We start from the raw sequence: 5022 nt of genomic DNA, 5'->3' as shown, positions 1-5022 counted from the left end.
TTTTCTTGAGAATATGAATTGTTTTATGTTTAAAATATGCATTTTGATTGACAAATAACCTTTTGAAAAATATGATGTTGTTAAAAGTTTACTTACTTTCATTTTAACAAATGACATTGCTCTAAAAATAAACGATCACTTTACCGAAAGAATATTCAATGAGCCAAGTAAATTAATTGTATTTGATTTATTGTTGCATGGGCGATGAGTAAATTTGTATCGTATATATTTAGAGACGTGCAAAGCATAAACTTATAAATTTATTGCATTGCTTGATTTTCACTTTTCGCAGTGCACGAATTCTATATTAATTGGTTAAATTCAAATAAAGTAGCTTTGTATATTTAATTCATCAACACAACATTGTCAACACTATAGTCATCTAAATGCAAGCTTGTATCATATATATATATATATGTATCGTAAGCGATCAAATAAATCTTAGTTAACCTTATTTTGCTGATAAATACGAAAATCCATGCATGAACGACCAATCTTATAATTCCACAAACAGACAACGCTAGAGACGTATGGCCCATCAGCCAAGTCTTGTGAAAAGCTTTCGCAGAAAGCAGACGTTTAAACAATTATATTTTAAATATGAAACAATTATAATTTGATGTTTAAATTTAATACAGTTCCATTCACCAACAAAGTTTAAAATGAGGTATGTGTTCAATGCAACTTGTTCTTAAAGAATATAGGTTAAACACATTGTCTTATGTTCCATGCGTTTAAATGTAATATGAAACATGTGTAGACATAAGTTTTAACTGATGTCAATTGACTGGCGAAGGTGAACATAAACACACCATATGAATCCTTCTGTTGTATAACGTAACGGCCCGAGGCGGTATATGGACGTTAACGTCTGTAATGAATGTCAATATTAACGTTGCAAAAACAATGTTCTAACTTAAGCATCGGTGGTTCAGTGTTAGAATGCTCGCCTGCCACGCGGGCGGCCCGGGTTCGATTCCCGGCCGATACACATTTCTTTACAAAAATGAATTATTCCAGGGGTTCAAATTTCACTTAAAGTCCCATTTATCTCAAGGGTTCAATTTCACTCAAAGTCCCATTACGTTTTTCCTTTATGATCCCCGTAGTGCTCGTAAGCAAATTCATGAAGCGGGCAATCAGTCTTAAATATATTTTCATCACGATTAAAACTGACATGACATACGCCGGTGAAATCGTCTGATATTAAGTGTTATTGTTAAATAAATGTAATCGAAAACATATAATTGAATAAAACAATGTACATACATTGTATTGTTGTACAATATTTATTACACCAGGTCACCCCATCCTATCAGAGCGTTATATTGACTTGATAAACCCTTATTATAATGTAGATAAATATTCACGTAAAAGCACGCTGTTTGATGAGCTTGACACAAAAGCGCGTTTAATACAGACTACACAGTGTTGGTTAACGTAGTGATTTGGGATGGCTGTCAGTATATTAGCTTGCACCGCGTATATGCTTTAGTTAAGTTTGTCATGGTTTTCGAAATAATTACATTACAGAGAAACATATCAAGTATATGGGTGTTAGGGAGAAATGATAATGTCGACAACCGTAAGAGTCAGTGAATAGTCTGCCATGCCTGTTTGCTGCATTCTGTTTCCGATACTTATGTACAGCGTCAATTGCGTGCAAATTGTTCAGCGATGCATCATTCCTTGAGGAATTCGGTCAACCTACAATATGTCAAAGTCCAATTATTGTTAGCGAATGTGAGAAAAGGCACAGTTGTAAACGCATTTATTTTAATCAAAAAGTCTTTATTAAACAACGTTGATTTATGTGCTCCGCCAAAACTGTATGGTTGGTTGAATATGTACTGTAATGGAAAGTCTTTAGAATAAGAAGATATTCCTCGAGATATTCCGCTCAATGTTTCATCCAAATGTAATTTGATCGCCTAATGGTGCATATACTCTTATAGCAGTGATAAACTGTCGATAAGTATGTTATATAAAAGGCTGTGTAACACTATGTTTACGCTATCCGTATGAACGCAAGGTAGTTGTTATCTGTTTCAATGAAGCCAAACTCCAAATTATGTTATTATCAGACATGTTGTAAGACTGTTTACGATCATTTTGTTGTGCTTTCATGGGTGCCAAAGGATTACCGTATAGTCTTTTAATTGCCAAAGTGTAATAAAATCGATCTAAACTATAAAAATGGTGGTTAACGTGTAATTTCATATGATCAAGTTATTACGAAAGAACAAACACTTTGTTATTTTCTTTTTCTAGGAAACTAAAAACGGTGCTAATGAATGTATTGAAAATTTTATATTTATATTAGTGCTGTTATTTTCTGTTTCAATGAAACGATTGAAAATTATTTCTAAAATGCCATTGGCAAGTTGTCATCAAAGCTATGCAATTATAGTATTTGAAATGTGAATCATCTACGAATTAAGAAAACTTAAAGAGATTTCTACAGCAACGTATCTTTATTTATTTACTACCCTTAAAGTTTATAATATAATTTAGTTGAAACGTTCACAATAAAACAGAAATCGGTTCTGATGGCGCGGTCCAAACGAAACCTTTATGTCGAACGTTAAAATTAAAATAAAAATGTACTGTCATTTTAAGTACATGCAATAACTACAGACAAATGTAAATCGAGTATTGTATATATTTATCAGTACGCTTCAGGCCCATTGAAGTTAAAAGGCGTTTAACCAGACGCTGAAATAACGATGAATCTAATCTTCGAAATATTAATTGGGATACCGATAGACTTCAGACCGCAAAGGACGTTTTGTCGTGTGTTCGAATGTAATGATATACATATTTTTTTGTCAATTACATTTATTCAAAATCATTACACAACATATAGTCAGCGAGCAAGCGTTATATGGAACATCAGCCGGCTAACATTGGAATTATACTAAATTCTTATTCATATCGTTCCAAAACATTAAGTGCATGCACTAATTTCTAAAGCGTGCTGTAATTAATTCGTTATGTAGCTTCTTTTACTGCCAAAGACCAGGTCATGAAGCTACCTTTATTAATGAAGAAAACTATATAAAAATTCAAATTAATTCCTTACAGTTTCCAGGAAAATGTCCTGTAATAAATATAAACGATCGGAAAGGGAAACGGATAGGATGTTAACAGATATAGGTTGAACACCTTATTTCCAAAATTGCCTTGCAAAATAATTTACCACAAGAACACCATTGATACAAAGGATCAAAGTGCAACTAGAAAAAGCGTGTAGTCAAGCATGATTAAATTGGGTTTAAATTTATTGTTTATATATTAATTAGATTGTTATTGCTGCAGTCTCACAGATTGACCACTTTGCCAACTGGTTTTGTCGTCTTGAAGTGAGCCAATGTTGGCGTTAATGTCTTGAAACCCGTCAAACAAGACTGCTGACAAAATATCAGATTGCAGTTTTCTTATTTACATTCGAGCATTGATATTTTATAGCTTATGGCGTTACTAACGCTTAACAGGTGAAATTTTCGTCGGTTTTCCAAACAATTGCCATTGTGAGTAAACTTATTTAATGACCGAATTAAAAGCATTTATACCAAAATCAGCTGATTTTGAGAAAAAAACTAATAAAAGTATCACCTTTCAAATTGTGAGAGTGCAGCTTTAAGACAAAATTAATTTGCTTTTGAAGCCAAATGTCTTTGAATACCATTTAAAGCGTAATTACACAAAACTGCTGTATCATGTTGCCTGGTTTTAAAACAGTGAAACGCTGAGAGTTTCTTTTTTAAATAATCGAGGTACTGATTGCATTGGTAAAACCTAAGTGAACCTTTTAAAGCCATTAAACTATTATTTGGGAAGGTACTTACGTTATTATTGCTTCTAAAAAGATGACTAGATTAATTACGGCTAACCACTCTCTAAATTTGTAATGAATCTAAACTATTTTAATACATGTTTATTGCTTGTTCTTTTTATAAACATTCCTAGTTATTTTATATAGTACATATGCACTGTGTTGTTTTGTGTTGTTGTTCCTAGTTTCTTGTTGGTGATATTTTTGTTTTTGTGTTATATGTCTTTGGCGTTTAACCTGTGCAATTATACGGGATATATGTTTTTACGTTTGGCTACTGAGCTTGTTTCTGTAGTTTTGCACAGTATTGATGACGTTACAACTACATTTCATACCTTACTTACATATGGTTAAAGTGAACAAAGTTCTGTAAGGGATCCAGAGTGGAAAATTATTTAACCTGCAAAAACAAACACCGAAATAGGAAGTATAAAGTGCGATTTGCGTTATTGTCGTCGTTAAAATTCAAGTTAGAGTCGGAATCGGAACCGTTGGTATAAATCAATTATGATCATTACATTTATATTCCAATTTCGCTTGTTTTAAACTACAAAATAACCATATGGTTTAAATAATTAACTTACCTTGAAGAGTTACCAAGTAAACATCGCACACTGTTTTCGTCTCTTGTTAATTTGCTATATCTTAATAAAGAAATCGAATTATTTCTTTGTTAGTTCAACTATACATTTCACGAAAAAAATATTAGCTTATATATCTTAATAATGGCATGACTACGAGATTTAACACACAGCAAAGTTTTCGTTTTTCTGATAATTAGGAAGTAATCTTAATGTTTATTAAGAAAATGTGCAATGAATGCATTCATGAATCTGACCTTGTTGTATTGTGACGTTGTCTGTCTGTTAGAAATTGAATTGTATAAATCCCAACAGCTATTTGTATATGATTGGGATAGTCCCTGTAGTATTCAAAGAAATATATAACGAAAGGCGAAATGGACGGTAAATCTAGACACTCCTGTCCAAAACATCTAGATATTTTGAGAACTCTTGTTGTGGACTACACGATTTCAGCAATCTAGCCAAATAAAGTCGAGACATTGTATTTTGAACAGAAGCATTTAATCCAGCCTGATTTATGACATATTGGACTCTAGTATATTAACAATGGGAGAACATAGATTATTTATTTACCTTGACATTGTAACATTTCAGTGTCTGGGG

General features: G+C 32.4%; 1 non-coding gene across 1 annotated transcript; it reads left to right on the top strand.

Annotated features, from left to right (window-relative positions):
* Nucleotides 1-920: 920 nt before the first annotated feature.
* Trnag-gcc (transfer RNA glycine (anticodon GCC)) lies at nucleotides 921-991 on the top strand. Its single transcript has one exon. It is a non-coding gene; the product is annotated as a tRNA-Gly (tRNA).
* The last annotated feature ends 4031 nt before the right edge of the window (nucleotides 992-5022 follow it).

The sequence above is a fragment of the Mya arenaria genome, chromosome 7, assembly GCF_026914265.1.
Source record: "Mya arenaria isolate MELC-2E11 chromosome 7, ASM2691426v1".
Taxonomy (NCBI): Eukaryota; Metazoa; Mollusca; class Bivalvia; order Myida; family Myidae; genus Mya; species Mya arenaria.
This window is presented reverse-complemented; position numbering and strand designations above follow the sequence as displayed.